This window comes from Phocoena sinus, chromosome 18, assembly GCF_008692025.1.
Source record: "Phocoena sinus isolate mPhoSin1 chromosome 18, mPhoSin1.pri, whole genome shotgun sequence".
Classification (NCBI taxonomy): domain Eukaryota; kingdom Metazoa; phylum Chordata; class Mammalia; order Artiodactyla; family Phocoenidae; genus Phocoena; species Phocoena sinus.
The window spans coordinates 43,426,212-43,450,532 of record NC_045780.1 but is presented as its reverse complement, the minus strand read 5'-3'; the positions used below and the strand labels follow the sequence as shown (position 1 = coordinate 43,450,532).

The 24,321-nt window shown below is 36.4% G+C and overlaps 1 long non-coding RNA gene across 1 annotated transcript; it reads left to right on the top strand.

Moving 5' to 3' along the window:
* Nucleotides 1-23,525, top strand: LOC116743037. Its single transcript, XR_004346662.1, has 3 exons — nt 1-684; nt 19,816-19,822; nt 23,495-23,525. It is a non-coding gene; the product is annotated as an uncharacterized LOC116743037 (long non-coding RNA).
* Nucleotides 23,526-24,321: the final 796 nt, after the last annotated feature.

The following is a 24,321-nucleotide window of genomic DNA, read 5'->3' as shown; positions in this document are numbered from 1 at the left end:
GCGATTGTTAAAGTGGTAGCTCCTATGTAGCTTCAAGGGGTTTGGATGAGGATAGCTGCGATGACGAGTGCTATGTGGCTAATTGAGGAGTATGCGATTAGTGATTTTAGGTCTGTTTGGCATAAACAGATAGAGCTGGTTATGATTATTCCTCATAGGGATAGTACAAGGAAGGGGTAGGCTATGTGTTCTGTTAAGGGGTTAAGGATTGATGTGATTCGTAGCATGCCATAGCCTCCGAGTTTTAATAATACAGCTGCAAGGACTATTGAGCCTGCAATGGGGGCTTCTACATGTGTTTTAGGTAATCAAAGATGTAGGCCGTAAAGAGGTATTTTTACTAGGAAAGCTATTATGCAAGCTAATCATATGAGAGTATTAGATCAGGAAGTAGGTAGTGGTTGGGCTCAGTATTGTAATAATAGGAAATTTAGGGAACCTAGTGTATTTTGTAAGTATGTTAGTGCTACTAGTAAGGGGAGAGACCCTATGAGTGTATAGAATAAGAAGTAGAGTCCTGCATTAAGTCGTTCTGTTTGGTTGCCTCAACGGGTAATGATGATGAGGGTGGGAATTAGTGTAGCTTCAAATGTGATGTAAAATATGATTAATTCTATAGCAGTGAAGGTTATAATTAAAAGGGTTTGTAATATAATTAGTATTGTAATGTAGAGTTTTTTTCGGGTAAGTGGTTCTTTCAGGAGGTGTTATTGGCTTGCTATTAATATTAATGGAAGAAGTCACATTGTTAATATTAAGGGTGTAGAAAGGGAGTCAGAGAAAAATGTCAAGGAGTAGTTGAGACTGTTGTCGTTAAATTGGTTAAGTAGGAGCAGGCTTGTAAAGCTGATTAGTAAGCTGTGAGTTGTGGTATTAATTCAGATAAAGTTATTTTTGATAGTCAAGTTAAAGATATTAGTATAATGGTAGGAATGATAAATTTTAGCATTGAAGGAGGTTAAGGTTTTGTACGTAGTCAGTACCATACGTATTGGAGATTATGACTAGTAGGGCCAGTCTGATAGCTGCTTCGCAGGCTGCAAATACTAAAAGGATAATTGGTACTATGTTGGCCAGGGTGAAGTGTGAGTTTAGGATTGTGAGGGCTGCTAGAATGAATAATGATAGTACTATACCTTCTAAGCATAGTAATGCAGATATTAGGTGGGATTGATATATTAATAAACCCATGAGAGATATGGTAAAGGCTATCAGAATATTAATATGGATTAGGGACATTTGGCACTTGTGAGTTTAAATCACAGTCTAGTGGGTCGAAATCACTTGTTTTATTTTAAACTAAGTATCATATTTATCTCATTCTAGGCCTTTTTGGGTTCATTCATAGGTCAGGCTAGCCTGGTTATAATATATTTTATTATTAATGTTCAAAATGTCTAAATAATAGCTGGATCCTGTGTCTTTGATCTGTCCATATCATTTAATTTTTGTCCCTTAGATAGTTTCTATCCTAGACTTATCTTACTCTTTTCTTGCCCAGCCCTGAAATCAGCCATGTATTGACATAGGTGTTCTTCGTGATTCTAGACACTCTCTGTTGACAATGCCTAGAAATTTTTATATCTATCTGTGTATATGCTTCTCTCTATGTTTGTTTGTAATTCTCTGCCATTTTTATCTCTCTCTATTACTTTCATCTGTGCCAATATCTTTGTAATCTACTTATAAAACTTTGAGTCCATTCTGTCACCTTCAGTTATGATGCAACTATTCAGGGTCCATTTCCTTTCCTTCTTTGTCACTTCCTTTACCAACAGTGAGATACCTGGCTTCCATTTTCTACAATATATTTATTATTCTCAGTCCTACAATATAGAGAGAGTAGGTTCAGAATTGCTATTCCATACTATTGTGGAAAACATCTGTTAACTGGAGTTTAATAGTTGCTTTTCTTTTTTCTTATTTCTTTAGCTTGAAGCTGTAATATCAAAGTACCTGTATTTTAAAGTTACTTGGGATTTTTACCCATTTTGTTATGGTTATGCTATTTATCTGAAACGCAGTTATGCTTAGGTTATTAGTTAAAATAGTGCCTATAGTTTGTTTTCTCTTTTAGTTTTTACCCATTCTTACTGTTTTAATTTTTGATTTTGTAAAATAGTTTAAAAGATCAAAACTATCTATACAAATTAGAGAATTATCACTAACTTTCCTTGCTCATTTCATTGTATTTTCACTCACTCTCTGTAGACTAAAACAAATCTCAGAAGTTTCTGTTTGATTATATATACGTTTTTAAGAAAATGCAAATCTGTTTTTTATATTTTCCCCTATTTCTTATGGATAAAGCTACTATACTATAGCTTTTTTTTTTTTTTTTTTTTTTTTTTTTTGCGGTACGCGGGCCTCTCACTGCTGTTGCCTCTCCCGTTGCGGAGCACAGGCTCTGGACACGCAGGCTCAGCGGGCCATGGCTCACGAGCCTAGCCGCTCCGCGGCATGTGGGATCTTCCCGGACCAGGGCAGGAACCCCTGTCCCCTGCATCGGCAGGCACACGCTCAACCACTGCACCACCAGGGAAGCCCAGCTTTGCTTTCTCATTTTCTTTTTTTACACAACAAATTGTATTGTGTCAGTTCACAGAGATCTTTCTTATTCTTTTATAAAACTGCATATGTAACTGCATATAACAATTGTGAGGGTAATAATAATGTCTATAGTCAACCAGTCTTCTATACATGAACTTTTAGAGTCTTACCAATACACTGTAAAAAACGCTGTAATGCATAACATTAAATATATATGTTATGTTTCAAGGTGTAACTTCAGGTTGAATTATTATAATTGGGATTGTTGGGTCAAGAGTTAAATATTTACATAGATTATTGATATTTCTGAATTTTCCTTGTTATGAGCTGTTCCAGTTTACATGCCCACTGGCAATTCATAAGAATACCATTTCCCCACAGCTTCATTAATTAAATGTGTTGTCAAATGTATTAATTTCTGCCAATTTGAGAGTTAAGAAATGTCATCTTAGTGTAGTAGTGATTTGCATTTCTCTTATAGTAACTGAAATTAAATATATTTTCATGTGTTTAAGGACCATTTTTACATAATATAAAATAATCTGTTCATTTATTTTGCAGATTTTAAATTGGGGTTTGTATAAACATATTTTTCTTCTAGTATTTGTATGACTTCTTTTTAAAGTTATATTTCTGGTTCACTTTGAAATTTATTATTTTGTCTGGTTGTTTATGGATTTAAAATGATCATTTCCCAGTTACTACAGCACCTCCAGTTATGCAAGAAAAAAAGCAAGAAAGAAAGAAAGAAGGAAAGAAAGAAAGAAGAAAGAAAGAAAGAAAGGAAGAAAGAAAGAAATTTTAAAAAGTATGTTGTTAAAGCCAAGGTTGGCAAGACAATATATATTGTTTCTGATAAGTTTGTGTGAATATTTGGAGTTAATTTGGGAGAAATATAAAGAATAAATTACGTAAGTAGTGCTTTTAAAACTAAAAAAAATCAAGAAAATAAGATTTTATCAAATATTTTTGAGAATCCATCAAAATAATGGTACATTTCACATACTGATATGCTAGACTATGTTTCTGTTTGCTAACATTAAATCTTATTTGGGTCACACAATTAAATCTTATTTGAGAATTCTAATACATTGTTCTAAGTGTCAGCAGTTTCTCATTATTCAAACTGTATTTGCCAGGATTTAGTGCATATTTTATTTTTACACTTTCAAACTAATTGTAAATTTTAAGTATTTTTCCTTGCTCTAGAAAAAAATAGGTAATATCTATATGGTATTTCCTAATTGCTAGGAAGAAAACCTCCCAGGTGAAACTGAACCCATCCACTTGTCTTGTGTGTATTTGTTTCCTTTGGTAAGTTAACTGATTTTCTCTTACCAATATTTCACATGCAAATTACTAGTTTTTCTTGAATCAAAAATTTGGTCATTTAAGTTTTTACATGTGTCCCATTTCATTAAAGTTTTTAAACTTATTTTTAAATTTTTAGAGATTTAAGATGTTTAAAGTTTTTTATTAGGTTTTTTAGAACAGTGTTCCTTACTAGACTATATTCACGTGTTGAATGTTCCACCATATTCTATTTTTCCTATAAGTCCCTTTTTCATAAAATTCTATTAATGGTTCGATTTTTATAAAAAACTATTAGATTTTATTATCTCATTTAATCCTCTTTTCATCCCAACTTCACAAGAGAAAACACTGAACACTGAGTGTACTTTTCATTTGAAATTAAATTCCATATCTTGAGCATCTTTTCTTAATTTGTGTTTCTCTTCCTTTTTCTAATACAACATTTCCAAGTTCCTCCCCATTCCAAAACCTTTTCCTTGGATGTCATGCTAAGAAAAATAATGAATAATGAAGTATCTCCCAGCCCCCTGAAGGAGGGAATTGCTTGACATCCAAAAGGAAAAATGGTTCTCAGAATTTAGGTCAAAAGTTCACCAAAAATATTCTCAAAGAAGTTCTTTCTTTCTCTTTTTTAACCTTTTGATCCCCTTTACCCAATTCTTCTATCCCTTAACTGTTGCTTGTGGTAACCACCAATCTGTTCTCTGTAACTATAAGCTTGTATTTTTTGTTTTGTTTTGTTTTCTTAGATCTCCATATATAACAGAATATACAGTATTTGTCTTTCTCTGACATATTTCACCTAGCACAATGTCCTTGTGGTCCATCCATGTTGTCACAAATGGCAAGATTTCATTCCACTGTGTGTGCATATATATACACTATACATATATATATATACATACATACCACAATTTTCTATATTCATTCACTCCTCAATAAATGCTAAGGATGTTTCCATGTCTTGGTTATTGTAAATAGTGCTGTAATGAACATAGGAGTGCACACATCTTATACAGTTATTGTTTTCTTTTTCTTTGGGTAAATAATCAGAAGTAGAAATGCTGGATCACACGGTAACTTATTTTTCAATTTTTTGGGGAAACTTTTCATACTGTTTTCCATAGTGACTGCACCAATTTACATTCTCACCAACAGGACATCAGGGTTCCCTTCCTCCACAGCTGCCAGCACTTGCTCTTTTTCTCTTTAATAATAGCCATTCTAATGGGTATAAAGTGATATCTCATTGTGGTTTTGAATTTAATTTCCCTCCTGATTAATAATGTAGAGCATCTTTTTATGTACTTGTTGGCTATCTGTATGTCTTCTTTGGAAAACTGTCTATTTAGATCTTCTGTTCATTTTTAATTGGATTGTTGATTATTTCTACTGAGTTGTATGAGTTTTTGACACATTTTGAAATATTTACACTTATTAGATATATGATTTGAAAGTATTTTCTCCCATTCAGTAGTTTGCCTTTTAAATTTCTTAATAGTTACTTTGGCTATCTAGAAGCTTTTTTTTTCTTTTTTTTACACCTTTATTGGAGTATAATTGCTTTACAATGGTGTGTTAGCTTCTGCTTTATAACAAAGTGAAACAGTTATACATATATATTCCCATATCTCCTCCCTCTTGCGTCTCCCTCCCTCCCACACTCCATATCCCACCAATCCAAGTGGTCACAAATCACCGACACTTATCTCCCTGTGCTATGCGAACTGCTTCCCACTAGCTATCTATTTTACGTTTGGTAGTGTATATATGTCCATGCACGCTCCCGCTTTGTCATAGCCTTACCCTTCCCCTCCCCATATCCTCAAGTGCATTCTCTAGTAAGTCTGTGTCTTTACTCTCGTCCTAACCCTAGGTTCTTCATGACATTTTTTTTCTTATATTCCATATATATGTGTTAGCATACGGTATTTGTCTTTCTCTTTCTGACTTACTTCACTCCGTGTGACAGATTCTAGGTCCATCCATCTCACTACAAATAACTCAATTTCGTTTCTTTTTATGGCTTATATATGTGCCATAGCTTCTTTGTCCATTCATCCAGTGATGGACACTTAGGTTGTTTTCCATCTTCTGGCTATTGTAAATAGAGCTGCAATGAACATTTTGGTACAAGATTCTTTTTGGATTATGGTTTTCTCAGGGTATATGCCCAGTAGTGGGATTGCTGGGTCATATGGGTAGTTCTATTTGTAGTTTTTTAAGGAACCTCCATACTGTTCTCCATAGTGGCTTGAACCAATTCACATTCCCACCAGCAGTGCAAGAGTGTTCCCTTTTCTCCACACCCTCTCCAGCATTTATTGTTTCTAGATTTTTTGATGATGGCCATTCTGACTGGTGTGAGATGATATCTCATTGTAGTTTTTGATTTGCATTTCTCTAATGATTAATGATGTTGAGCATTCTTTCATGTGTTTGTTGGCAATCTGTATATCTTCTTTGGAGAAATGTTTATTTAGGTCTTCTGTCCATTTTAGGAATGGGTTGTTTGTTTTTCTTTTATTGAGCTGCATGAGCTACTTATAAATTTTGGAGATTAATCTTTGTTAGTTGCCTCATTTGCAAATATTTTATCCAATTCTGAGGGTTGTCTTTTGGTATTGTTTATGGTTTCCTTTCCTGTGCAAAAGCTTTTGAAGTTTCATTAGGTCCCTATTTGTTTATTTTTATTTTTATTTTCCATTTCTCTAGGAGGTGGGTCATAAAGGATCTTGCTGTGATTTATGTCATAGAGTGTTCTACCTAGACATTCCTCTAAGAGTTTGATAGTTTCTGGCCTTACCTTTAGGTCTTTAATCCATTTTGAGCTTATTTTTTGTATGTGGTGTAAGGGGAGTGTTCTAATCTCATACTTTTATATGCACCTTGTCCAGTTTTCCCAGCACCATTTATTGAAGAGGCTGTCCTTTCTCCACTGTATATTCCTGCCTCCTTTATGAAAGATAAGTGGATCATATGTGCATGGATGTATTTTCTGGGCTTTCTGTAGTGTTCCATTGATCTATCTTTTGTTTTTTTTTTGCCAGTATCATACTGTGTGATTACTGTAGCTTTGTCATATAGTCTGAAGCAGGGAGCCTGATTCCTCCAGCTCTGTTTTTCATTCTCAAGATGCTTTGGCTATTCGGGGTCTTTTGTGTTTCCAAACAAATGTGAAATATTTTGTTTCCAGTTCTGTGAAAATGCCAGTGGTAGTTTGATAGGAATTGCATTGAATCTGTAGATTGTTTTGGGTAGTAGAGTCATTTTCACACTGTTGATTCTTCCCATCCAAGAACATGGTATATCTCTGCGTCTATTTGTATCATCTTTAATTTCTTTCATCAGTGTCTTATAATTGGCTGCATACAGGTCTTTCATCTCCTTAGGTAGGTTTATTCCTAGATATTTTATTCTTTTTGTTTCAATGGTAAATGGGAGTGTTTTCTTGATTTCACTTTCATATTTTTCATCATTAGTGTATAGGAATGCCAGAGATTTCTGTGCATTAATTTTGTATCCTGCTACTTTACCAAATTCATTGATTAGCTCTAGTAGTTTTCTGGTAGCATCTTTAGGATTCTCTATGTATAGTATCATGTAATCTGCAAACAGTGACAGCTTTACTTTTTCTTTTCTGATTTGGATTCCTTATATTCCTTTTCTTCTCTGATTGCTCTGGCTAAAACTTCCAAAACTATGTTGAATAAGAGTAGTGAGAGTGGGAAACCTTGTCTTTTTCCTGATCTTAGTGGAAATGCTTTCAGTTTTTCAGCATTGAGGACGATGTTGGCTGTGGGTTTGTCATATATGGTCTTTTCTATGTTGAGGAAAGTTCCCTCTATGCCTACTTTCTGCAGGGTTTTAATCATAAATGGGTGTTGAATGTTGTTGAAAGCTTTCTCTGCAACTATTCAGATGATGATAGGTTTTTCTCCTTAAATTTATTAATATGGTGTATCACGTTGATTGATTTGCATATATTGAAGACTCTGCATTCCTGGAATAAACCCCACTTGATCATGGTGTATGATCCTTTCAATGTGCTGTTGGATTCTGTTTGCTAGTATTTGGTGAGGACTTTTACATCTATGTTCATCAGTGATACTGGCCTGTAATTTTTTTTCTTTCTGACATCTTTCTCTGGTTTTGGCATCAGGGTGATGGTAGCCTCGTAGAATGCATTTCGGCGTGTTCCTCCATCTGCTATATTTTGGAAGAGTTTGAGAAGGATAATTATTATCTCTTCTCTGAATCTTTGATAGAATTCGCCTGTGAAGCCATCTGGTCCTGGGCTTTTGTTTGTTGGAAGATTTTTAATCACATTTTCAATTTCAGTGCTTGTGATTGGTCTGTTCATATTTTCTGTTTCTTCCTGATTCAGTATTGCCAGGTTGTGCATTTCTAAGAATTTGTCCATTTCTTCCAGGTTGTCCATTTTATTGGCATAGAGTCGCTTGTAGTAATCTCTCATGATGTTTTGTATTTCTGCAGTGTCAGTTTTTACTTCTCCTTTTTCATTTCGAATTCTATTGATTTGAGTCTTCTCCCTTTTTTTCTTGATGAGTCTGGCTAATGAATTATCAATTTTGTTTATCTTCTTAAAGAACCAGCTTTTATTATATTGATCTTTGCTATCATTTCCTTCATTTCTTTTTCATTTATTTCTGATGTGATCTTTATGATTTCTTTCCTTCTGCTAACTTTGGGTTTTTTTTGTTCTTCTTTCTCTAATTGCTTTAGGTGCAAGGTTAGGTTGTTTGTTCTAGATGTTTCCTGTTTCTTGAGGTAGCATTGTATTGCTATAAACTTCCCTCTTAGAACTGAATTTGCTGCATCCCATAGGTTTTGGGATGTCGTGTCTACACTGTCATTTGCTTCTAGGTTTTTTTTCATTTCCTCTTTGATTTCTTCAGAGATCACTTCTTTATTAAGTAGTGTATTGTTTACCCTCTAAGTGTTTGTATTTTTTACCAATCTTTTCCTGTAATTTATATCTAGTCTCATAGCGTTGTGGTTGGAAAAGATACTTGATACAATTTCAATTTTCTTAAATTTATCAAGGCTTCATTTGTGACCCAAGATATGATCTATCCTGGAGAATGTTCCATGAGCACTTGAGAAAAATGTGTACTCTGTTGTTTTTGGATGGAATGTCCTATAACTATCAACTAAGTCCATCTTGTTTAATGTAACCTTTTTTTTTTTTTTTTTTTAATTTCTCATGAGACTTTATTGCCTATATCTTTAAGTCATCCTTATGAATCTTTTTTTTTTTTTTTTAAACATCTTTATTGGGGTATAATTGCTTTACAATGGTGTGTTAGTTTCTGCTTTATAACAAAGTGAATCAGCTATACATATACATATGTTCCCATATGTCTTCCCTCTTGCGTCTCCCTCCCTCCCACTCTCCCCATCCCACACTTCCAGGCTGTCACAAAGCACCGAGCTAATATCCCTGTGCCTTGCGGCTGCTTCCCCCCAGCTATCTACCTTACTACGTTTGTTAGTGTGTATATGTCCATGACTCTCTCTCGCCCTGTCAAAACTCACCCTTCCCCCTCCCCATATCCTCAAGTCCGTTCTCCAGTAGGTCTGCGTCTTTATTCCTATCTTACCCCTAGGTTCGTCATGACATTTTTTTCCCTTAAATTCCATATATATGTGTTAGCATACGGTATTTGTCTTTTTCTTTCTGACTTACTTCACTCTGTATGACAGACTCTAGGTCTATCCATCTCATTACAAATAGCTCAATTTCATTTCTTTTTAAGGCTGAGTAATATTCCATTGTGTATATGTGCCACATCTTCTTTATCCATTCATCCGATGATGGGCGCTTAGGTTGTTTCCATGTCCTGGCTATTGTAAATAGAGCTGCAATGAACATTTTGGTACATGACTCTTTTTGAATTTTGGTTTTCTCAGGGTATATGCCAAGTAGTGGGATTGCTGGGTCATATGGTAATTCTATTTGTAGTTTTTTAAGGAACCTCCATACTGTTCTCCACAGTGGCTGAACCAATTCACATTCCCACCAGCAGTGCAAGAGTGTCCCCTTTTCTCCACACCCTCTCCAGCATTTATTGTTTCTAGATTTTTTGATGATGGCCATTCTGACTGGTGTGAGATGATATCTCATTGTAGTTTTGATTTGCATTTCTCTAATGATTAATGATGTTGAGCATTCTTTCATGTGTTTGTTGTCATTCTGTATATCTTCTTTGGAGAAATGTCTATTTAGGTCTTCTGCCCATTTTTGGATGGGGTTGTTTGTTTTTTTGTTATTGAGCTGCATGAGCTGCTTGTAAATTTTGGAGATTAATCCTTTGTCAGTTGCTTCATTTGCAAATGTTTTCTCCCATTCTGAGGGTTGTCTTTTGGTCTTGGTTATGGTTTCCTTTGCTGTGCAAAAGCTTTGAAGTTTCATTAGGTCCCATTTGTTTATTTTTGTTTTTATTTCCATTACTCTAGGAGGTGGGTCAGAAAGGATCTTGCTGTGATTTATGTCATAGTGTTCTTCCTATGTTTTCCTCTAAGAGTTTGATAGTTTCTGGCCTTACATTTAGGTCTTTAATCCATTTTGAGCTTATTTTTGTGTATGGTGTTAGGGAGTGATCTAATCTCATACTTTAACATGTACCTGTCCAGTTTTCCCAGCACCATTTATTGAAGAGGCTGTCCTTTCTCCACTGTACATTCCTGCCTCCTTTATCAAAGATAAGGTGTCCATATGTGCGTGGGTTTATCTCTGGGCTTTCTATCCTGTTCCACTGATCTATCTTTCTGTTTTTGTGCCAGTACCATACTGTCTTGATTACTGTTGCTTTGTAATATAGTCTGAAGTCAGGGAGCCTTATTCCTCCAGCTCCTTTTTTCGTTCTCAAGATTGCTTTGGCTATTCGGGGTCTTTTGTGTTTCCATACAAATTGTATAGTATCATGTCATCTGCAAACAGTGACAGCTTTACTTCTTCTTTTCCGATTTGGATTCCTTTTATTTCCTTTTCTTCTGTGATTGCTGTGGCTAAAACTTCCAAAACTATGTTGAATAAGAGTGGTGAGAGTGGGCAACCTTGTCTTGTTCCTGATCTTAGTGGAAATGCTTTCAGTTTTTCACCATTGAGGATGATGTTTGCTGTGGGCTTGTCATATATGGCTTTTATTATGTTTAGGAAAGTTCCCTCTATGCCTACTTTCTGGAGGGTTTTTATCATAAATGGGTGTTGAATTTTGTCGAAAGCTTTCTCTGCATCTATTGAGATGATCATATGGTTTTTCTCCTTCAATTTGTTAATATGGTTTATCACATTGATAGATTTGCGTATATTGAAGAATCCTTGCATTCCTGGAATAAACCCCACTTGATCATGGTGTATGATCCTTTTAATGTGCTGTTGGATTCTGTTTGCTAGTATTTTGTTGAGGATTTTTGCATCTATGTTCATCAGTGATATTGGCCTGTAGTTTTCTTTCTTTGTGACATCCTTGTCTGGTTTTGGTATCAAGGTGATGGTGGCCTCGTAGAAGGAATTTGGGAGTGTTCCTCCCTCTGCTATATTTTGGAAGAGTTCGAGAAGGATAGGTGTTAGCTCTTCTCTAAACGTTTGATAGAATTCACCTGTGAAGCCATCTGGTCCTGGGCTTTTGTTTGTTGGAAGATTTTTAATCACAGTTTCAATTTCAGTGCTTGTGATTGGTCTGTTCATATTTTCTATTTCTTCCTGATTCAGTCTTGGCAGGTTGTGCATTTCTAAGAATTTGTCCATTTCTTCCAGATTGTCCATTTTATTGGCATAGAGTTGCTTGTAGTAATCTCTTAGGATTTTTTTTTATTTCTGCAGTGTCAGTTGTTACTTCTCCTTTTTCATTTCTAATTCTATTGATTTGAGTCTTCTCCCTTTTTTTCTTGATGAGTCTGGCTAGTGGTTTATCTATTTTGTTTATCTTCTCAAAAAACCAGCTTTTAGTTTTATTGATCTTTGCTATTGTTTCCTTCATTTCTTTTTCATTTATTTCTGATCTGATTTTTATGATTTCTTTCCTTCTGCTAGCTTTGGGGTTTTTTTGTTCTTCTTTCTCTAATTGCTTGAGGTGCAAAGTTAGGTTGTTTATTCGAGATGTTTCCTGCTTCTTAAGGTGGGCTTGTATTGCTATAAACTTCCCCCTTAGAACTGCTTTTGCTGCATCCCATAGGTTTTGGGTCGTTGTGTCTCCATTGTCATTTGTTTCCTAGGTATTTTTTTATTTCCTCTTTGATTTCTTCAGTGATCACTTCATTATTAAGTAGTGTATTGTTTAGCCTCCATGTGTTTGTATTTTTTACAGATCTTTTCCTGTAATTGATATCTAGTCTCATGGCGTTGTGGTCGGAAAAGATACTTGATACAATTTCAGTTTTCTTAAATTTACCAAGGCTTGATTTGTGACCCAAGATATGATCTATCCTGGAGAATGTTCCATGAGCACTTGAGAAAAATGTGTATTCTGTTGTTTTTGGATGGAGTGTCCTATAAATATCAATTAAGTCCATCTTGTTTAATGTATCATTTAAAGCTTGTGTTTCCTTATTTATTTTCATTTTGGATGATCTGTCCATGGGTGAAAGTGGGGTGTTAAAGTCCCCTACTATGAATGTGTTACTGTTGATCTCCCCTTTTATGGTTGTTAGTATTTGCCTTATGTATTGAGGTGCTCCTATGTTGGGTGCATAAATATTTACAATTGTTATATCTTCTTCTTGTATCGATCCCTTGATCATTATGTAGTGTCCTTCTTTGTCCCTTTTAATAGTCCTTATTTTAAAGTCTATTTTGTCTGATAAGAGAATTGCTACTCCAGCTTTCTTTTGGTTTCCATTTGCATGGAATATCTTTTTCCATCCCCTTACTTTCAGTCTGTATGTGTCTCTAGTTCTGAGGTGGGTCTCTTGTAGACAGCATATATAAGGGTCTTGTTTTTGTATCCATTCAGCCAATCTGTGTCTTTTGGTGGGAGCATTTAGTCCATTTACATTTAAGGTAATTATCGATATGTATGTTCCTATTTCCATTTTATATATTGTTTTGGGTTCGCTACTATAGGTCATTTCCTTCTCTTGTGTTTCGTGTCTAGAGAAGTTCCTTTAGCATTTGTTGTAAAGCTGGTTTGGTGGTGCTGAACTCTCTCAGCTTTTGCTTGTCTGTAAAGGTTTTAATTTCTCCATCAAATGTGAATGAGATCCTTGCTGGGTAGAGTAGTCTTGGTTGCAGGCTATTCTCCTTCATCACTTTCAGTATGTCCTGCCACTCCCTTCTGGCTTGTAGGGTTTCTGCTGAGAGATCAGCTGTTAACCTTATGGGGATTCCCTTGTGTGTTATTTGTTGTTTTTCCCTTGCTGCTTTTAATATGCTTTCTTTGTATTTAATTTTTGACAGTTTGATTAATATGTGTCTTGGCGTGTTTCTCCTTGTATTTATCCTGTATGGGACCCTCTGTGCTTCCTGGACTTGATTAACTATTTCCTTTCCCATATTAGGGAAGTTTTCAACTATAATCTCTTCAAATATTTTCTCAGTCCCTTTCTTTCTTTCTTCTTCTTCTGGAACCCCTATAATTCGAATGTTGGTGCGTTTCATGTTGTCCCAGAGGTCTCTGAGACTGTCCTCAGTTCTTTTCATTCTTTTTTCTTTATTCTGCTCTGCAGTAGTTATTTCCACTACTTTATCTTCCAGGTCACTTATCCGTTCTTCTGCCTCAGTTATTCTGCTATTGATCCTATCTAGAGTGATTTTAATTTCATTTATTGCATTGTTCATCGTTGCTTGTTTCATCTTTAGTTCTTGTAGGTCCTTGTTAACTGTTTCTTGCATTTTGTCCATTCTACTTCCAAGATTTCGGATCATCCTTACTATCATTAATCTGAATTCTTTTTCAGGTAGATTGCCTATTTCCTCTTCATTTGTTAGGTCTGGTGGGTTTTTATCTTGCTCCTTCATCTGCTGTGTGTTTTTCTGTCTTCTCGTTTTGCTTATCTTACTGTGTTTGGGGTCTCCTTTTTGCCGGCTGCACGTTCGTAGTTCCCGTTGTTTTTGATGTCTGTCTCCAGTGGCTAAGGTTGTTTCAGTGGGTTGTGTAGGCTTCCTGGTGGAGGGGACTAGTGCCTGTGTTGTGCTGGATGAGGCTGGATCTTGTCTCTCTAGTGGGCAGGTTCACGTCTGGTGGTGTGTTTTGGGGTGTCTGTGGCCTTATTATGATTTTAGGCAGCCTCTCTGCTAATGGGTGGGGTTGTGTTCCTGTTTTGCTAGTTGTTTGGCATAGGTTGTCCAGCACTGTGGCTTGCTGGTCGTTGAGTGAAGCTGGGTGCTGGTGTTAAGATGGAGGTTTCTGGGATATTTCCACCGTTTAATATTATGTGGAGCTGGGAGGTCTCTTGTTGACCAGTGTCCTGAAGTTGGCTCTCCTACCTCAGAGGCAGAGCCCTGACTCCTGGCTGGAGCACCAAGAGCCTTTCATCCACACAGCTCAGAATAAAAGGGAGAAAAAGTAGGGAGAATTAGTAGAAGTATGAGTAAAGAAAGAAGGAAAGGAGGAAAGGAAGGAAGGAAGAAACAAGCAAAGAAGGAAAGAAAGGAGGGAGGGAGGGAGGGAGGAAGGAAGGAAGGAGGGAAAGAAGGAAAAAAGACAGAAAGAAAGATGATACAGTAAAAATAAAATAAAGTATAATATAGTTATTGAATTAAAAAATATTTAGAAAAAAAAAGGGACGGATAGAACCTTAGGACAAATGTTGGAAGCAAAGCTATACGAGAAAATCTTACACAGAAGCATACACATACACCTTCACAAAAAGAGGTAAAGGGGGAAAAATCATAAATCCTGCTCCCTGAGACCACCTCCTCAATTTGGGGTGATTCGTTGTCTAAAGGAGGGAAGGAAGGAAGGAAAGAAAGAACGAAGGTAAAGTATAATAAAGTTATTACAATTAAACTTAATTATTAAGAAAAAGAATTTTAAAAAAAAAGTCATGGACGGATAGAGCCCTAGGACAAATGGTGGAAGCAAGAGTATACAGACAAGATCTCACACAGAAGCATACACGTACACATTCACAAAAAGAGGAAAAGGGAAAAAAATCATAGATCTCGCTCCTAAATTCCACCTCTTCAATTTGGGATCATTCCTTGTCTATTCAGGTATTCCACAGATGCAGGGTATATCAAGTTGATTGTGGAGCTTTAATCCGCTGCTTCTGTGGCTGCTGGGAGAGATTTCCCTTTCTCTTCTTTGTTCTCACAGCTCACAGGAGCTCAGCTTTGGATTTGGCCCTGCCTCTGCGTGTAGGTCGCTGGAGGGCGTCTGTTTTTTCACTCAGACAGGACTGGGTTAAAGGAGCCACTGATTCGGGGCCTCCGGCTCACTCAGGCCGGGGGTTGGGGGATGGGGGAAGGAGGGGCACTGTTTGCGGGGCCGGCCTGCGGCGGCAGAGGCAGCGTGACGTTGCGGCAGAGGCCGGCGTGACGTTGCACCAGCCTGAGACCCGCTGTGCGTTGTCCCGGGGAAGTTGTCCCTGGATCCCGGGAACCTGGCAGTGGCGGGCTGCACAGGCTCCGCGGAAGAGGGGTGTGGAGAGTGACCTGTGCTCGCACACAGGCCCCTTGGTGGCGGCAGCAGCAGCCTTAGCGTCTCCCGCCCGGCTCTTGGGTCCGCGGTTTTAGCCGCGGCTCGTGCCCGTCTCTGGGGTTTGCGCTTTCAGCCGCGGCTCGCGCCCGTCTCTGGGGTTCGCGCTTTTAGCCGCGGCTCGCGCCCGTCTCTGGAGTTCCTTTAAGCAGCGCTCTTAAACCCCTCTCCTCACGCACCAGGAAACAAAGAGGGAAGAAAAAGTCTCTTGCCCCTTCGGCCGGTGCAGGCTTTTCCCCGAACTCCCTCCCGGCTAGTCGTGGTGCACTAACCCCTTCAGGCTATGTTCAAGCAGCCAACCCCAGTCCTCTCCCTGAGCTCCGTCCAAAACCGAAACCCGAGCCTCAGCTTGCAGCCCCGCCCGCCCCGGCGGGAGAGCAGACAAGCCTCTCGGGTTGGTGAGTGCTGGTCGGCACCGACCGTCTGTGCAGGAATCTCCCCGCTTTGCCCTCCGCACCCGTCGCTGTGCACTACTCCGCGGTCCCGAAACTCCCCCCTCTGCCTCCCGCAGTCTCCGCCCGCGGAGGGGCTTCCTAGTGTGTGGAAACTTTTCCTCCTTCATAGCTCCCTCCCACTGGTGCAGGTGCCGTCCTTATTCTTTTGTCTCTGTTTTTTCTTTTGCCCTACCCAGTTACGTGGGGAGTTTCTTGCCTTTTGGGAGGTCTGAGGTCTTCTGCCAGCCTTCAGTAGGAGTTCTGTAGGTGTTGTTCCACGTGTGGATGTATTTCTGGTGTATCCGTGGGGAGGAAGGCGATCTCCACATCTTACTCTTCCGCCATCTTCAAGGTCCCCCCCTAATGTAACATTTAAAGCTTGTGTTTCCTTATTTATTTTCATTTGGATGATCTGTCCATGGGTGAAAGTGGGGTGTTAAAGTCCCCTACTATGAATGTGTTACTGTCGATTTCCCCTTTTATGGCTCTTAGTGTTTGCTTGATGTATTGAGGTGCTCCTATGTTGGGTGCATAAATATTTACAATTGTTATATCTTTTTCTTGGATTGATCCCTTGATCATTATGTATTTTTCTTCTTTGTCTTTTCTAATAGTCTTTATTTTAGAGTCTATTTTGTCTGATATGTGAATTACTACTCCAGCTTTCTTTTGGTTTCCATTTGCATGGAATATCTTTTTCCTTCCCCTCACTTTCAGTCTATATGTGTCTCTAGGTCTGAAGTGGGTCTCTTTTAGACAGTCTATATATGGGTCTTGTTTTTGTATCCATTCAGCCAGTCTGTGTCTTTGGTGGGAGCATTTAATCATTTACCTTTAGCATAATTATCAATATGTATGTTCCTAGTCCCATTTTCTTGATTGTTTTGGGTTTGTTATTGTAGGTTTTTTCCTTCTCTTGTGTCTTTTGCCTAGAGACATTCCTTTAGCCTTTGTTGTAAGGTGGTTTGGTGGTGCTGAATTCTCTTAGCTTTTGTTTGTCTGTAAAGTGTTTACTTTCTCTGTTGAATCTTAATGAGATCTTGCTGGTAAATTAATCTTTGTTGTAGGTTTTTCCCTTTCATCACTTTAAATAAGTCCTGACACTCCCTTCTGGCTTGTAGTGTTTCTGCTGAAATATCAGCTGTTAACTTTCTAAGGATTCCCTTTTATGTTATCTGTTGCTTTTCCCTTGCTGCTTTTAATATGTTTTGTTTGTATTTAATTTTTGATAGCTTGATTAATATGTATCTTGGCATGCTTCTCCTTGGATTTATCCTGTATGGGACTCTCTGTGTTTCCTGAGATTTATTGACTATTTCCTCTCCCATATTAGTGAAATTTTCAACTATAATCTCTTCAAATATTTTCTCAGTCCCTTTCCTTTTTCTCTTCTTCTTCTGGGACCCCTATAATTTGAATGTTGGTGCCTTTAATGTTTTTCCAGAGCTCTTTGAGACTGTCCTCATTTATTTATTTATTTTAATTCTTCTCTGTGGTAATTATTTCCACTATTTTATCTTCCATCTCACTTATCCATTCTTCTGCCTCAGTCATTCTGCTATTGATTCCTTCTAGAGAATTTTTAATTTCACTTATTGTGTTGTTCATCATTGTTTGCTTACTCTTTAGTTTTTCTAGGTCCTTGTTAAAATTTTCTTATATTTTCTCCATTCTAGTTCCAAGATTTTGGATCATCTTTACTTTCATTACTCTGAATTCTTTTTCAGGTAGACTGCCTATTTCCTCATTTGTTTTGCCTGGTGGGTTTTTACCTTGGTCCTTCAACTGCTGTGTATTTCTCTGCCTTCTCATTTTGCTTAACTTACTGTGTTTGGGGTCTCCTTTTCACAGGCTGCAGTTTCATAGTTCCCATTGTTGTTGGTTTCTGCCTCCAGTTGGTAAGGCTGGTTCACTTGTTGTATAGGGTACCTAGTTAAGGGAACTGTTGATTGTGATTTGGTGAATGAGGCCATATCTTGTCTTTCTGGTGGGCATGACCAAAACCAGTGGTGTATTTGGGGTGTCTGTGAGCTTATTATGGTTTTAGGCAACATCTCTGCTAATGGGTGTGGTTGTCTTCCTGTCTTACTAGTTTGACTTAGGGTGTGCAGCACTGTAGCTTGCTTGTCATTGAGTGTAGCTGGGTCTTAGCATTGAGAAGGAGATTTGTTGGAGATATTTTGCCATTTGATATTACATGGAGCTGGGAGGTCTCTTGTGAACAAATATCCTGAACTCGGCTCTCCAACCTCACAAGCACAGGCATGACACCCATCCAGAACATGTAGACCCTGTCAGACACACGGCTCAAAAGAAAAGGGAGAAAAAAGGAAAGAAAGAAAGAAACTAAACTAAAGTTATTAAAATAATTAAAAATTAAAAAGTAATAAAAAATAGAATAAACATAAAAGAAAGAAAAGAGCAACCAACCCCCCCCCCCAAAAAAAATCTACCTACAATAACAAACACTAAAACCTATTCTAAAAAGAAAAAAATAAAAATACGGACAGAGAGAACCCTAGGAGTAATGGTAAAAGCAAAGCTATACAGACAAAATCGCACAAAGAAGTATACACATACACACTCCAGAAAAGAGAAATAGGAAAAACAACAACAAAAACAAGTATATATATATATATATATATATATATATATATATATATATATAAAGAAGAGAGGACCCAAATCAATAAACAAATCTACCAATGTTAATAAGCTCCAAATACTAAACTAAGATAAACATAAAACTAGAAACAAATTAGATGCAGAAAGCAAACCCCAAGTCTACAGTTGCTCCCAAAGTCCACTGCCTCAATTTTTGGATGATTCATTTTCTATTCAAGTATTCCAGAGATGCAGGGTACATCAAGTTGACTGTGGAGATTTAATCTGCTGCTCGTGAGGCTGTTGGGAGAAATGTCCTTTTCTCTTCTTTGTTCGCTCAGCTCCTGGGGTTCAGCTTTGGATTTGGCTCCAAATTTAAACTTTGTCCTCTCTCTATAAGTCGCCTGAGGGCATCTATTTCCCACCTAGACAGGAGGGGGTTAAAGGAGTGGCTGATTCTGTGGCTCTGGCTCACTCAGTCCAGGGAGGGTGAGGTGTACGGTATGCGGGGTGAGCCTTCAGCTGCAGAGGCCAGCATGAAGTTGCAACAGCCTGAGTCATGCCATGTGTTCTCCTGGGGAAGTTTTCCCTGTATCACGGGACCCTGGCAGTGGCCGGCTGCAGAGACTCCTGAGATGGTAAGTGTGGATGGTGACCTGTGTCTGCACACAGGATTCTTGGTGGCTGCAGCAGGAGTCTTAGTGTTTCATGCCTGTCTCTGATGTCCACACTGAAAGCTACTGCTCGCACCCATCTCTGGAGCTCGTTTAGTTGGTGCTCTTAATCCCCTCTCCTTGCACATCCTGAAACAATCGTCTCTTGCCTCTTAGGCATTTCCAGACTTTTTCCTGGACTCATTCCTGGCTAGTTGTGGTTCACTAGCCCCCTTCACTCTGTGTTCATGCAGCCCACCCCAGTCCTCTCTTTGGGATCTGACCTCTGAAGCCTGAGCCTCAGCTCCCAGCCCTGATCCTCCCCAGCGAGTGAGTAGACAAGCCTCTTAGGCTGGTAAGTGTTGGTTGACACTGATCCTCTGTGCGGGAATCTCCACTTTGCTCTCTGCACCACTGTTGCTGCACTCTCCTCTATGGCTCTGAAGCTTCCCCCCACACTACTCCATATCCACCAGTGAAGGGCCTTCCTAGTGTGTGGAAACTTTTCTTCCTTCACGATTCCCTCCCAGAGGTGCAGGTCTTGTCCTTATTCTTTTGTCTCTGGTTTTTCTTTTTTCTTTTGCCCTACCCAGATAGGTGGGGAGTTTCTTGCCTTTTTGGAAGTCTGAGGTGTTCTGCCTGCCTTCAGTAGGTGTTTTGTAGGAGTTGTTAAACATATTGATGTATTTTTGATGTATTTGTGTGGAGGAAGGTGATCTCCACCTCTTACTCCTCTGCCATATTGAAAGTTCCTTAGTCATGATACTTAGATTTCTAATTTTCCTTGTCATCAAGTAATAGGATTACACAATATGATTTTAAAATGAACATCAATTATACATATATAATGAAATATAAGCAATCCATAATATATTAATTAAGTGTATGGATTAGTATTCTTATAAGTCCAAATGACATATTACGTACCTTTGCTTGGACCCTTCATGATTAAATGTTATTTAATATAAAATTATGATGAGAATAAATGATAATGATATTTTCACCCATTATTTCTCCTCTGATGTTCAATAGCAGCAACATTAAATCCTCACAGTGTGATAGCTGTAAAAGGATGTTGGTTGCTTATCTACAGCAAGCTGTAAAGGTAAAAATGGTAAAGTAAATTGCAACCACAGAATGTTTTTTAAGTGTTTTGCTTTTATATGTAAAATTAATTAAAGAAGCAATATTGAAATTTGACAAACTGAAGATTTTATTACTTTTGCTTGTTGTAGCATATGATTTCTATCTGAAAAAAAGAATATTCAGTTGAGTTCTACTTTTATTTTCTTCTCTTAAAATATCTAAAATATTAGTTAACAATATATGGTAAGGTTCTTTTTCTTAGCAAAATATTTTATATATAGATCGGATATTTTCACATATCATATAAAACTTAGTCTATCATAACTAAACTGGAAAGATTTCTCTATGGTAAAACATGTAATGTACAGTTTGATGTTTTGCAGACATTAAAGAGACAATAAAAATGTATTTAGTTGTTAACACATGAATAGCTTTCATAAGAATCCCAAAGGTACTTTTAAAGCAGAAGAAAAATAATTTTCTATGACAGGTGTTCTAATGATATTTATACTGGAAAAAATTTAAATTTGTACTGGATTTTATTCATATATATTTATACTGGAATTTATTCATATATCATTATTTTATCATATTTTATGATGATAAATCAATTAGGGAGGTTACCATAACTGATTATTCAATTTAAAGGAAACATGATTTATTTAAATCATTATATTTATTGCTTGAACATTGTTTTGTAGAAAATACAGGTCTTTTGCTAATATTTCATCTGCTTAAACATTGTTTTGTAGAAAATACAGGGCTTTTGCTAATAAAATGATTAGCTATTGAAAGTACTTCATATATTTTATTAGCTCATAATAAAGATGAATTTCTGTATAAGAAGTATTATATTATCTTCCAGACTTACGTATTTTTGTGTTTGATCATTTTTTGGCTATTTACTTAGGTGCCAGCAGTTGAATGAATGGCATTTAATAGACATAGAAGGGAAAACATATTCTTAATTAGTAGAAAAACGTAAACCATAAAAACCTTTATAATTACCAAGAGATACTATTTCAGTTAGTTTTTTATTGCTCAGACAGCTCTTCTAAAATAATAAAAAACTTTATTTTACTAGAAAAGAATTGTTATAGAAACCCAAAATTCATTTATATACGTTTTTAAAATAGTGGGTATTATTTTCAACATTGAATATCCACCTTTATAGAAAGGTCATATAAGTAAACTTTTAAAAGGTTTTATAACCTTTTAATATAATTTTAGTGATAATTTTAATTTGCTTTGCATTGCCACTAGGTGGAACCAGTAAGCTTTATCATTTCTATTAATGCATTTTTATTTTGTCCTATATGTATATACTTCTAAGCTCCAACTAAAATTCTTGGAAATAGTTCAACAATTAAACCACTTAACTCTGTGCATGGGTTTCAAAAACTGAATATTTACTGATCCAACAATACTGAGGACAAATACTAGTGCAAAAACAAACAAACAAAATATAATCAACAACAAAATTCTGAGTAGTTTAAATATATCAAGAGAGAATATGAAGTTTTTGAACAATTAGGAAAAAATATGTCATATTCAGAAACTGTATTAACATATTTGATGATAAATATTGAATTGTGTCTCAGTAGAAATCTATTAAATGCATCAAAATAGATACATACTAAGTTTTCAATTTTTAATATTCATTGGGAATGATTAAATCATAAATCAAACCTATTTTAAATGGTTACATGTAAAAATTATTGCTAGAGGTCAAAAATAATCAGCTATTTGGAAATTTGTGCTTCTATCAACACTTTATTTCTCTAATTAGTCATTTTCATCTGGATCTTTATGAAGTGCAAGATGAGGGAGCAATTAAGAAATAAAAATACATGGTAGTGCATGTAATAAATTTTTTCTACCTTCATTTAGAGGGTTGATCTTTTTTCAATACACCCAGTTCTCAGAATTGGAAAATCCTAGTTATGCTCTGCAAATGAAAGGAGCAAGTAAGAGGACTGATAGGACAGCATTGTTGGATACTTTTCTAACTTCATTTTGCAGATCTGGAAACTTATACTTGAAAGTTTAGTGGTTTCCCCAAAGACAACTAGCTTTTAGAGCTGGTTTCTGATGTAAGATACAATTCTCTTAGTCCTTGGGCAAAAGACTAGCATGCATAGAATGTGGAGTACATGGGGCACAGGTCAAGTAATGAACCTCTAAAACAAGTCTGGAACAATAAAAGACTTGAATGTCATATAAAGATTTTTTCCCAGTATAGATGGTAATTATAGGCACTGTAATTGATAGGATGACAACTGGAGAATAGAAAGATTCAGAACAGAAGAAAGCCAAGGACAGATGTCAAAGAAACACCATCTTTTGCTAGGAAACAAACTGAATGCTTAACAAAACAGAAATGTATGTCTCATAGTTCTGGGGATTTCAGAAATCTGAACTCAAGGTGTGAACAGGGCCATATTCCCTTTGAAACTCTACAAGGAAGTAGAATCCTTCTTTCAGTGTCTCATCCTACCTCTGGTGGTGATCAGCAATTCTTGGCTTGCATATTATTGGATCAATCTCTGCCTTTCTGTTGTCACATGTTTGTCTTACATCATCTTACCATTGTGCATGTCTGTGTCTGTGTCCACATTTCCCCCTTTTTAAAAATACCAATCATATTTTACTGGGACTTACCACAATGACTTCAACTTGATTATCTGGAAAGATCTTATTCCTAAATAAAACTATATTCATAAATAGGAGACAATAGAAATTCAACAGATTTTGTGGGAGACATACTTCAAATAGTTAACATCATATTTAAACAAAATATTGGAGAAATATTATTCTTCATTCATCCAATGGAATAATCTACTCAAAGATGTAGATTTGATTAAATTTGTCAAATGCAACAGAAATTTAAGTAAGAGTAGACCTAAAGACTTTCTGTTAAATTTAGCACCAAGGAGATTGGTGATTTTGGCAAGAGTTACTTTAAGGAGCAGAGTAGATATAGTAGAATCCATCTTTGTTAGTTGATTATTAAATGAGATATTTTCTCAGTAATCTTAATTTTGAATGGAAGACAACATTTTTGTTGTTTAAAGTGGGAAAGCTTTGCAAATTTAAACTGTATTGGAAAAAAAGGAGTAAAGAATATGTTTGCACATGCTAGATATTAATCGGAAAACTCATTGAGTGAAGCTACTAGGATGGTTACTAGGATGGGAAGAGGGCATTTGAGTCAAAACCAATTGAAATGATTTATCTTTCATAGAGACTTTAGAGAATATGAGAAGAATGTTAGCCCATTCAGATGTTCTAAAACTATGGTGAACTTCAGTATAATACATAAAGACTATGTGTTTTGGAAGTGACTTGTGAAATCAACTTTTGAATGGAACTGGAACTTGGAAAGGAGATGATTAAGGAAGTGTACCACTGTACAAAAGAAATTAAATAGCTGAGTAAGAAGTATAGTATGGTTGCTATAAGTGTCCAGTGGTAGATGGCCATTTATTTAAAAAGATTATTTTTCCACTCAACAGCACAATTATGGAATGAAAAACTCACAAATTTAGAATGATGGAGGTTTGAGTTTGAGGATATTTATTTAGCTAATAAGAGTGTTATGGGATGGAGATGGAAGTAAATAAGGGCTGACCAATGGTGATAGGTATAAATAAGAAGGAAAATACAAGAATATAAAACATAGGCTCTGTAGTTAGATACAATTACCCTATGTTACTCTCTGAACATTGAAAACATAAAATTGGAGCATATGTATGTAGGCTTTAAATTAAATATTTTTAATAAATATATGCAGATATATAAAAATGAACTTATGATTTAGTCTCAAAATAATTATCCAAATAATTGAATCATCTTTTGACTTATAGATTTAGGTACATAAAGATATTATTTTATTTTGAGTTAAATGAAGAAAAATAAATAAATTGGGATTTGGGACTAGTAGCTTTATTAAACATGTGGGTGAATATGGAAAACATGTTTTTCTTTAGAAAATGATAATGTTTGAGGAAAATATCC